Below are 12,442 nucleotides of genomic sequence, written 5' to 3'. Positions count from 1 at the left end.
GGCCTTAGAATCGCGCTCTTTGAATCGCGCTTTGAAGCGCGCTACTCTATGTGAGATAGGTTCCCATTCTAGAAGCGACTTCGCTGATGGGGGGCTTAAAATAATGCCCACTCAATCATAAGCAGATCCATCAAGGGACCCAAAGTTGAAAAAGGAGAAAGAAGCATCGTTCTCAGGATTTTTGATCTCTGAGCATTCCACAAGGCCGTTGATTCGAGTTTCTTAAACAAAAATTATGTCTTTTTTATCGCGAAACAATTCGCCAGCTATAAACGACTGGGTCGTTAGGCATTTTATCGAGCAGACGTTCCAGCACCCTACACTGAGGGGTTGTCTATGTTTCAGAAGTAGTACCTCAGGTTGACAATTTTTTGGAGAAGGCGCTGATGAAACCTTCAACGCATCGCTTGCCGGGGATGCCGTAGTATGGGTTGGACTCTTTATATTGACTTGCATTTGGACGTTTCGTAGAAATATATTTAACCATGCAGGTCTCCACTCCCTAATGGCAGCCTCTGTAGTTTGGCTTAGCAAGAATTGGGATGGGCAATTCCGGTCGTTTCCACCTGCCTATCTCGATGAGAAAACCGCAGTAGGATTTCTCCTATGTTTAATTAGGGACGGAAGACTAGACTAACCTGATGCTACTTTAATTTTTTGGCATATTATATCTGCCTCAGAGACCCTGAAATCACGCCGATTTATCGGTGGCGGGCCAGCAATGAAAAACATTCCAGCGTGGAGACAGATTTTAGCAGCACTGGCGTGCAGGGGCTAAGTAAGCTAATTAACTTTGTAAAACCTATCGATATTGATTTCTAAAAAGAAAATGAGAATAAAATCCAACAGAAAGAGTAGTTAGTGGCGTAGTCAGAGGGAGGCGATGGGCCTGCTCCCCCAGAAAAAATTACATAATTTTCTTAAAGAGCTTATTTTTCTTTAGCAATAGTCCTCTTGATTTCTTGAAGCATATTTGAAGCTTTCTATTACGTGGCTCAGAGCAATAAAAAATATCCCCTTTACAGATCTTATTTTGCTTTTATATATTTATTAAGATTCCATTGCTGTATTCTAGTCTCCATCGTGTTTCAGTGCAAATTTTCGTTTTTTTAAAATTTAATATTGGGATTAAAAATTATCATTTTCGGTCTTTCAAGTGACTCATTATACCACAAAGCGGTTTGTGTGATTTTTTTTTCTCGAATTTACGTTTATGATGATGAAATACCTACCCACTGAGTTATGACAGATCTTGACAGACACGTCTGTTTATTCGTCCTTGTGTCGCATGCTTTATTATGTGTGCTTGTGTCGCGTTTTCCTCGAATTAACGTGTATTATTATCAATTATGTACCATCGGACCTCTAGAAGGCTTTAACAAACTCGTCTGTTTATTTGAAGGGTTGTTTTAAACGAATTTGAAACTACTTTCTAGTAAGAAAAATTGGCGTCACGGGCGGCACGCCACGGTGCGGTGTCGTTTCACTAAATTGCAGCTATTTGCCACCGAAAAAGAAAACTGGCAGTGCGTCGGAGTCTATTACTCCACATCTTCGTTTTGGAGCCCTGAATAATGAAATTAGATGCTTTATGTACTTGGTCTGAAGGTTTTTATGCTAAGAGATTGTCGCTGAATTCAAGATGCTCAATATAGGGTACTGAGAAATATTTTCAATAATTGGATCATTCTGAGATTACATCATATCGCCTAATTTCCAGTTTATACAGCCTATGAAGCAATTTGATCTTACCTGACTTCCATTCGGTTGAACCGACATCGTACTGGTCTGAAGTGCAACAAGTATCTTAATCTAACGAAAAAATGTGTCAAAGTTTCTACTTCGATCATTAATCTTTCTGTTTCATTAACTTATTGATCTGTTTCATAGCTCTTTTCTATAGGAAGAAGGATTGAGTTAAAACAACTTTGATCTTTTTTTCAGTCAGGTACCTAAGAAGTTCTTTGCACCAACACAGACTTTACGATTGGACCGATGTGAACCATTAGTCTTATAGGCGATGCAGTAGGGGTTCTATCCCAATGAGATGTTATGAGTTCTTAGACAAGCGGAGAAGGAACTGATAATCAAGTCATGAAACCGAAACCCAGGGTAAAATAAAAAATGTTCAGCTACTAATGAGTATTCTTTTATTGATTACTAAAATTAAACTAATAACGTAAACAATTCTGCCAGTCTTTAGCTATAGCTTCACATATTGAAAAGACCAGGAAAAAAACGCCTGTACCTCTTGCCTTGTAGATAGTGTGATTTCATAGTACTCTTCCTACATACGGTTAATGTCAGAGGCATAAGAAAATTCTATTATTTTGTGTTTTTTGCAGTGTACAAAACAGCTGAAACAGTGAAAAAATAATACAAAGCAAGATTTCAAATATTTTCAGGAGGGATGCTTATATTTCTTCTATGTTCCATACAGGGTCGTATCCATGATTTTGTTCTTCGGGGGGGGGGGGGGGGGGGGGGGGGAAAACGCATCAAAACTTGTTTATATTCATTGTGTTTATTTTTTCACGAGTCAGACAAATATTTGGGGGGGGGGGGTACAACACCCTAACGCCCCTCCCTGGATACGGCCTTGGCTCTATATCCTCTTACATCGTCCGTATACACCTAAACTAAAATTAAAGCTGTATTTGCCCCAGAAAGGAAGCATTCGTCTGGCATCACATTCATTCTCTTAGATCTGATTCAATTTATATCGATTTCAGATTTGAGTCGATTTGCACTGACCTCTATGTCATGGGACCTATGTTTTTTTCTCGCCAGATTTAGCCAGCGTAATAAAAGTAAGCCGGTAAGGGTTACAGCATAATATCTATTTTAGTGTCTTTCAAGCTAAAAAAGAACCACTCTTCAACAGCATTTGAAAATAGCAGAGCCGAAGAAAGTGCAAAATAACGACTATATTTCAGAATCTTTGCTTACCATTTGGTGTTTTTGTTGAAGCCATACGACGCAAAGTATCCACGACATCCGTCACATGTGGAAGATCAAAAAGCAGCAAATTCCCCCATTGTTCTACTGTCTTTTTCCACTCCACGACAGTGCAGCATACCTTTGAAGAATATCTTGCGAATGATCTATGTCCAAAGCTTCCTTAGGTTCAAGAATTTTGTACAATGCAAAATGCTTTTTTTCAAACAAAATTAGCTGTATAATTTGCTTCACCATTAAACTTAAATAGCTGTTCTTTAAACAAGAATCCATTCACGATTTGCTCCACCTTCTTCACATATAACTTACAAATACATTTACATATTACTTTCACTTCACTTTCGTCTGCCTTTGTACTCGGATCTGACTGTAAAGATTGAAGAGACTCGTAAGTACCCATTCCTAAATACACATTTTCGGCTCTAATGTATTTACTTTACATGCCAAGGATAAGATTCATGGGCAACATTGACCTAACGTAGCTAGTCGTACTGAAATTTATGGTCCATTTTCTTGAAAGTTTACTACTTCCAATCTTTTTTTGCAGAACAATGATTTTCTTTTTTGAAAAGAAGATTGAAATATATGGACAGCTCCAGGACAAAGATCTGGAACAAAGGTTGAACCCAAAGCAATCGGATTCTTCAGGCCTTGCGATACCCTGTCACTTGCGTGAATGGGATCTTTTGCAGCTATTCCTAAAAGTAAATACCAGGACAGCAGCTACAGAAACAATCACATTCACGATTGGGGTGTCAATAAACTTCTGATGCAGTTCGATTTAAGAACACTTTTGGCACAAACGCTGAAGTAATCATACAAAGTACGATACAGAACTTCCAATTCCTTTTAGAATTGTCTGCAAGCATAAGCAGCAACCAAATGAATTGAGTGGATACCGTAATTGGCACCTAGTCTATCACAAGCGTGAATTTTTCTTTGATTGTGTTCATAATCAAGTTTTAATACCCAAATATAGCATTACATTTGTCTGCACAGAATTCAACTTTATTTTTATCTGAAATAACAGTGCAAATAATGTTGAAAATGGTTTTTTCCTTCCTGTAACAACACTCAACCATATCTAGGAGGTATATTTTTATGGAAATCTTATTATTGCAGAACACAACTGCAACAACAAATTGGTTATTCACAGTCACATCCATGGCGTCATCAATGACATGGGTCGGCAACCTTTGGTTGTCAAAGAGCCAAACTTTTACCTGGAGATATTAAGCGGGTCGCAAATAGGTCACTTGTCATTGCACTGTAATGTAGTGTTGTAGGTATACTATAATGAATAGAGTATATCTATAATACTTATGTACAAACATTTTAGGTTTAAAATTAAACACTTAATGTATATTTTTAAAACAATTATTGTAGTTAAAACAATCAATGTGATTTTTGTTGTTGTATTTGACTTGCATTGTTTTTTACATTAGCTTCCATTTTTGTAATAGAGATGCGTAGTGTAGCGTCCAAATATGTATCCGATAACCGAGGACAGTGTTTGTTTTTGTTTGAAAATTTAGGATCGAAAAAGTACGCACAAAAATATATCTTCTACTGAACATGGTAATTATCTGCTGAGCGAACCTTTTTAACTCCTTGTAAATTTCAGAGGGCAAACTTCCATAGAAATCCACCAAGTTGTTTTTTTCCTCAAAAGCTATTTTAAGTGGGGTGTCACTTTGCAACTTTGATATGTAAATCTCTTGGCACATTATTGAGTTCTAGCTACAGTTCCAAAAATTAGTAGCAGGGTATATGAACTACCAGTAAGTCCTTTCACCCCTTTGATTCTCCGAAAAGTGTCATCAGTTATTTAGAAATTCATTATCCTCAGCTGTAACCAAGTCTTCTTATCAGTTAAAACAAACCAATCATCCCAATTAAACGTCTTAATTCTATTGATGGGTTGTGGGAAGTGTAGGTACTTGAGTCACCTTTCCCCAGCAATTTAAGACCTATAGGCCGGCCGGTACCAATGCGGTTCACAACCAATATGCTCACTCCCGCTCTCCTGTTCACTCTCCAGAACAAATGTTGAATATCCTTCTTCTTTTTAATGACTTCATTATGCATTAATAAACACTAATCAATTAGACTCTGTTTTAAAATGTCAATAGATGGATTAAAAATTTTTCTATCCACGTGCCAAGGCAGGCTCGAATACAGGATTGCAGTGTAGATATTAGGAATATCAGCCATAAAGCATAGGTGTTTAAGGTAAATAGTTTCCGCACTTAGTGGCTGACAATCGAATAAGACATGCTGGATTGTTTCATCAGTCGCAAAGCAGCTCCGGCATAGAGGGGAGTGATGTAGCTTCTAATTAAATATCATACTATTGAGAAGATGGGTACCTGATTTCAGACGGTAATATAGCACTGTGTGTAATCTAAAATGAAAAAGAGATAAAGTCAATTTGCTGTGATTAACATTAGATCTTTGCTTAATAATATCACGAGAATTGAGGTCAGAGAGAGGACTTGAGTTTAACAAAGAATCCTTGGCTGCCAGTAAATCAGCAGTATCATTATATTTGATACCTTTATGGTTTGGAACATGGTGGAAATAAATCTGGCTGCCTTTAGCCTGGAGGTTCAGAAGTTGTTTTCTAATGTTGAATAGGTCCTTATTATTAGCAATTCTATTAAATTTTATTGAGCAACAGCATTGCCGATTTGGAGTCAGAAAGGCAAAGAATATTCTTCTCTAAAATGCTATAAATTAGGAGAACATCTAGGGCTAACCGAATGGCACATAATTCAGCTGAAAAAATAGAAAATCCCAAATGAAGGGGTGAAAAAAGGTTAAGGTTTAGTGATGGAATACATATTCCTGCTCCAGCTCTCACACCCTGAACAGATCCATCAGAATAGATTTTCCTGTGAATAGGGTACAACTTCGAAATCTGTTCAGCCAGAATAGTCTGAATCTCATGATTGGGACTTTGGTTTTAATTTATTAGAATAAGTTCTGCTTGACAAATAGGTGGACTCATTTCCCACGGCAGAGCATCAGCAACGGGGTGCACATAGGGGGAATATTTACTCCAATTAGGGACCTCTAGTTGAAACTAATTCCCAGATGATTGGCCATTGGTGCAAGCTGCCTTTAAAGAAATATGATTATAAACAACATGCTTGCTTCCATACACTTCGATTCGCGAGAAGTATTTCTTCCTTTGACTGGATGCTCTTTCACTGAGGAAAACCAAACCAGACAGTTGTTTTAATTTAGACAGAGGAGTATGCCTGTGCAAACCCAGAGAAATTTGAATAGCTGAATTTTGTAAGAATTCCAGGGTTTTAAATGCAGATGATGGACGAATTGAAAATAGTTGGATACCATATTCTAGATTAGATCTAATATATAATTTATAAAAATCCAGAATAACTTTAGGGTGGCATCCCCATTTACTTCCAGCAAGTCTCTTTAAAACACAAAGTCTCCGAATGATCATGGATTTCAAAGAACTAATATATGTATGCCATAACATTTTCGAATCTATCCATAGTCCAAGAAGCTTCACTGTAACAATAGGGAATTTCACTAGAGAAAATTTGAAGAGGATTGGGAAGATCTCTTGAGCAATTAACAAATATAATGGCTTTGGTTTTACTGATTTAAATTAGGAAACGAAAATCTGAAGAGAATCTCTGAACTAATCTTACATCCTGTTGAATAAGACTTTGGAGAATTACAATATCCTTTCCGGACTTCGAAATAATCAGATCGTCTGCACAAAGACGAAACAGTGAGTGAGATTGAATTCTGAAACATACAAATTGAACAGAAGGGGACTCAAAACCGCTCCTAGAGGAAGACCTCTTGTAATGGGGTTAATCTCTCCCCTATACTCATTAACTTGAACATAAAAACTTCTATCATTTAAAAAGGACTTCATGAAACTTATGAAAGAGTATGGGAAATCCCGGTCAATTAAAGAATATCCATCAATTTATCGTGGACTATATTTACATAGGCATCTGACCAGTCAAATAGGACTGCCATTGTAGCCTGTCGTGTTTTCAGAGAATTATAAACACCACTTTCAATGTGAATTATGTTATCCTCAGAGCTATGTCTTTTTATAAAGCATGTTTGATCACTTAGTAAAAGATTATGAATTTCAGCAAACCATACGATTCTTGATAGAATAAGGATTTCAAGAACAATACTGAAGGCTAGTAAAACATATGTAGGTTGGTAAGACTTGGGGTCACTAGATGAGTAACAAAATTTTAAAGCAGGAAAGACCCGGGCAGTTTTCCAAGCATCCGGGAACTTTTGGCTTAACCAAACTAGATTATACAGACTTAAGAGGGCAGTACGGAAAACCTCTCGGGACTCAAAAATCCATTTAATATAAATACCATCATAACCTGGAGAAGACTTGATATTAATAGAATTGAGCGCTGCATTAAATTCATCTAGGGAAAACGGTTCAATCAAGGACCTTTAATATAAAGAAGTACGAGGAAGGGTACAAAATGGAGGTCGAGGGTAATTAGAGTCAGAACAATCATTCTTACAAATATCAGAAAAATTATTTGCTTTCATCTTATCTGAGGACACTGGAGATCTATTCTGCATGATATCATATTTATTTTACAGTCATCGACTGCTTACCACTATTGAGTTTGCTAATGAAGTTGTGTATCTTTGAAATTGGGGTTCTTGCTATTCTTGTTTATTTAATTTCTGTTCGTTTTGGGTTTCATTTATTCTTTAATAGTAATTTCTGGTCGTTTTGAGTTTGAATTTTAACAGGTTTTGTATCTCCTGAGCTTAAGTTTAAAATTGCCTTTATTTTTCTTTAAAAAACTTATTTTTCAGAAACTTCTTTTTAATTAATGAGAGGAAAGGCAGATAATTTACACAAATAAACCATTGATATGGCTTAAAATCCTGCTCAAATAACAGGAACTGAATTTTCAGAAATAAAACCAGAAAAAAAGAAAGTGATAGCTGAAAATTAAGTGAAGTGTTGTTTTGTCAAAATTTCAATAGGTATAGATAGACATGTCAAGTAGGCACATTTCTAAGACTTAGAAATAAACACCAGGTTAACATTGAAGCTTGGCAATACCTTCCTAGAGCAGGTTATGCTTTTGGCCTTGGATTCATTAGGCTACAGAAAGTTTCATTTTTCCTAACCTAACCCCTTCCCAAGATAGCAAAAATAAGCTAAACTAGAATTTTACCAGGTAATCTTCTGCCCTACTTGATGGTAGTAAAAACCCTCCTTAGTCCTTTGAAACGCCAGATGCCTGTAAAGACTTAATTAAGTCTACATTTGGAAAGCTTAGCAATGAAAGATTTCAGCTGCAGATAAATATAAAGTAAAGATCAAGTCAAAAGACTTGGCAAAAAAGATTAAGTGTTATGTTGTTGATTAGTCTACAAATTTAGGCCAGTATAAGTTTAGAATTGTAACTCCTGATAAGGAGACATGTTAAGAAAACAAATCTTACTTTAAAATATGTATAATGATCCTAGTTAACATATTATCCAACAGAAGAACCTTTATCATCAAGTCTTTCCACTTCTTTCCTCCTTTTTCCAAAAAAATTACAATTTCTGCCATGCTAAAACACAATGCATAAATCTTTTAAAATTGCTGCTATATTCAATTCAAAATCAACAGACTTGGTTGAGGCCAAAGGCCAGTAAATTTTTACCAAATCATATTATTGATTTACAAATAAAGTGAATATACCACTTGATGCCTTTTTTTATGCTTTTTCCAAATATAAAAATCATTTTTGTTGGAAATGAATTTTACCCCCACCCCTATATATACCAATTCAGGGTTATTTGCACATTAGGGAAGGGGGGGGGGCAAATTTTATTTCTGACATAAATGGGAGGTAAGTTTAAACTTTATCCTCGCCTACCTAATGTGCAAATATATACCCTGAATTGGTATAGGCTATAGGGGTGAGGATAAAACTCATTTCCGACAAAAATGATTATTATAATTGGAATGAGCATAAAAAAGGCACTGAGTGGTATTTTCACTTTATTCGTAAGTCAATAATATGATTTGGTAAAAATTTACCCAAAAGCCTTGACCAAGTCTGTTGATTTTGAATTTGGCTGGGATGAATGGCCGAGATGAATGCTATCTACACAAACAATTTATGGATCAACTTATAGCAGCAATTTCAAAAGATTTATGCATTGAGTTTTAGTGTGGCAAATATTGTAATGTTTTTGGAAAAAGAAGGAAAAAAGAGGAAAGACTTGATGATAAAGGTTCTCCTGTTGGATAATATATTAACTAGGATCATTATAAATAGGCTATTTTAAAGTAAGAATTGTTTTCTTAATATGTCTCCTTATCAGGAGTCACAATTCTAAATTTATACCTTTAGGCCTACCTTAAAGCCTAGGTTCATTGTTCAAACAGGTTTCTACAGTGTCAACTGGATTAAATTTATTTTCAGCTCAGTAAATTAAACAAGTCATAGATTCTGTAGAATCGAATCATAGCTTAACAGGTTATTTAGGCTAAAAACACAATCATTTCTTTTTTATTAATATATCAATATTCTATTTTAGTGAAACTGCTGATCTGATCTGAGAGATTTGAGTGTCCTCTTGACAGCAATGTCGATTGAGACTACTTTCAATACGACTAATTTTCTCCCTTCTCAGCATGACACCATTAGCTGCAACTACTTTCAGCACAGCAATTATTAATTCACCTCAGCTTCAATCTAAAAAGAACAATCTTCCTTAGCAGGTAGTGAAACTGCATGCCTTATTGCCTTTACAATTTGAATTTGGTAATAAAAAACGCCTCTATGCAATTCAATGTGCTGTTATCACGTCCGAAAGTAATCACCTGGGATCACTGTCCATGTGTTTTTGCCGATGAAGACGGACGGGAATAACTTTCCATTCGGGATTCTGCAACTGGAAACGCTTTCTGCTTTTTTGGAAAGTGAATTAAGACGGATCGTCGAAAGTGAATCCAAAGTGAAAACCCCATTTGTCTCGTAATTTTCAAACAGGCCGAAGAACATGGAAACATATGGCTACATTAAAATTGAATAAAATGGCTAAATTTAGGGAAGTAGATTATTTTGGTACGAATTAAGAGGACCAGTTCATATCCCAAAGTGCAGATAAACTACATACTGGTCCTGAATTTGAAATCTAGAATTCAGGACCACTGCTATTTTCTGGAATTCCAGAAAATCCAGAATATAAAGCATCATCCTTAGTGCTTGAGTAATTTGGGTTTTGTATCACCCATGATACTTTCTATTTAAATTACTTACATCCATATTAAATAGATTCAAATCTTACGCTTTAATAAAAGCATTTTACTATTTAATCGAGCTCGAAGTGTCGTCTTTGCTTTCCATTTTCTCGTTCCTGCTTTCAAAGCAGTTTTCAAGACATGCCACTTAACAAGGAAGTGCTTCTTTGGAATCTCGCGAAAGCCGTCCTCAATGTATGCTATTTAAACACTATTAGCAATGATACATAGTCACCAATCTTTTTTTAACATTCCAAAGAATAGACTATATCTAGCCTCATCAAGAGGAAAGAGAAGGTTTGGCATGCATTGCTTGCTTGCTTGTAGCAGGACTCAAGCGTCTCTGCTTTCCCTGGCGTCCAGTAGCCTCGTCATTAAAGTAAACCAAGATTTTCGGTCGTTTGCGAGTGGCTCAGTCAAATCGAGCCAGGACTTTTCCCATCTTCGTCCATACTTCTTGAGGCCACTGATTGGGTCTAGGTCAGCCTTGATACAGGCGAGCCACGTTTTCTTTTGTCCCCCAGGTCGCTTTTTCAATCTCGAAAGAGGTGTACATCTGAGGGCTTTATTGACAAAGGTGTGGTGTGGGTGGTAAAGTGTGTTGCCGAACCATCGGACTCTTCTTTGTTTAATTATAGTGGCCAAATCAAAGAGTATGGGAAACAATAAGAGTGGAAATTGGCACTAGTGTCCAAAAAAAATCACCAACGCTATCTAGTTTCTGGCAAAATTTAACATTTTTTTAAAGATAAAGGCCCCAAAACTATTTAACTAGATAACCTATCAGTTTAAAGTTACTTAGCTTGATTAGTTAGCCCTTATTTATACCCATAAAACCTAGGCCTACTGAGTTTTGGGCTCTTTACCTTCAAAAAAATGCTGAATTTTACCAGAAACTAGATGGCGTTGGTGATTTTTTTACACTAGCGCCAGTTTCCACTCTTATAGTTCGGCCACCAAAATCAATTTGGAACATCCAGGAGAGTTCTCCACTAATCTGAATTTGGGCTCGCGTATGCTGGTAGTATGCTTGGATAAGTCCGACTATCTTGCCTGGTACTTAATTCTCTGTCTTGGTCTTCCAGATTCCATCCCTAAGAACAGAATCAAAAGCTATAATAAAACATATGAATAGAGACACTGTTGGGTTCTGATCTTTTGTCCTGTGTTCACGAGTTTGTCTTAAGATGAATAGTTGGTCAATTGTTCCCATGCCTGGGTGGAATCCCGCTTGATTGAGACTTGTCTTTGCGCTGCGCTGGATACGAAAACGGTTATGTAGCACTATGGCAAATATTTGTGCAGTAATGCATATGAGAGAAATCTCACGATAATTGCTGCATTTTGTCTTTAGCCCTTTTTTGCAGACTCGAAGGATAATACAGTCTCCCCAATCCTGCGGAACCATCTCTTCTTCCCATATACGACAAGTTAGTTTATGAATCCTGCTGACAAGTGCTGTCCTTCCATACTTGTAAGGTTGAGTTTTATTGCTTTTAAGGCAATTGATTGCTTGTTGGACTTCATTTAACGTCGGGGAGCCACATTCACGTCATTGAAAATACTGCTGGGAGAGTTTGATTACTGCAGGTCATCAGGGCTACGACTTGGATTATGACAGCACTGATTATCATCTATTGCTGTGGAGAGTTGGTGCTGGTTAAGTAGTTTGTCAAAGTCCTCCTTCCAGCGATTTATTATTTTGGTATTATTCGAGAGCAAATTGCCGTTTTCATCTTCAACGGATGTACTAGTAGGCTTATGTGATTTACTCCTGATTGGTTTTAGGAGCTGATACATCTTCCTGGTGTCCGATCTAGAGGCAGCGGCTTCCATGTCTTCAGCGATTTTCTCCCAGTACTGGTTCTTATCATTCTTAGCCGACTGGTGGCCTTCTCTTCTCAAGTGTTTGAACAACTCCGATTTTCTATCCGATATCTGTTGCTTGTGCTCAGCCAACTGAATTGTGCTTGTTGACATCCACTTTTTGGATAGTCTTTTTCTGTATCCTATTGTAGCTTCCGCAGCCTCGTGGATTGTATTGCGTATGGTCAACCACTTTTCATCCAAACTTTGAGTTTGCTCGTCGTTCGCTTGCACCTGGAGAGCTTCAAAGCGGCTTGACAACTTCAAGCAGAATGCCTGTCATATATTAGGATCTTCGAAGCGATTGGTATCAAATCTTTGTGAAGGTTTTCTCTT

General features: G+C 36.9%; 1 protein-coding gene and 1 pseudogene across 3 annotated transcripts in view; both read right to left on the bottom strand.

Annotated features, from left to right (window-relative positions):
• The window catches only part of LOC148946130 (uncharacterized), a 115,866-nt gene extending 106,139 nt beyond the window's left edge, over positions 1-9,727 (bottom strand). Inside the window, exon 1 of one of the 3 annotated variants that reach the window (XM_089098148.1) lies at positions 9,681-9,727. The gene's annotated coding sequence lies outside the window, so the exon portion shown is untranslated. Of the gene's footprint in view, positions 1-2,949; positions 3,000-8,444; positions 8,464-9,680 lie in introns of those variants that run through there. The other 2 variants (XM_089098151.1, XM_089098150.1) reach the window with 2 other exon arrangements.
• Positions 5,056-6,466, bottom strand: LOC148946131 (uncharacterized; annotated as a pseudogene).
• Positions 9,728-12,442: the final 2,715 nt, after the last annotated feature.

This window comes from Artemia sp. Qi Xiang Cuo, chromosome 12 (genome assembly GCF_049724085.1).
Source record: "Artemia sp. Qi Xiang Cuo chromosome 12, ASM4972408v1, whole genome shotgun sequence".
Lineage (NCBI taxonomy): Eukaryota > Metazoa > Arthropoda > Branchiopoda > Anostraca > Artemiidae > Artemia > Artemia sp. Qi Xiang Cuo.
Note: the sequence above shows the minus strand (reverse complement) of the source record. Positions and strands in the feature narration are given on the sequence as shown.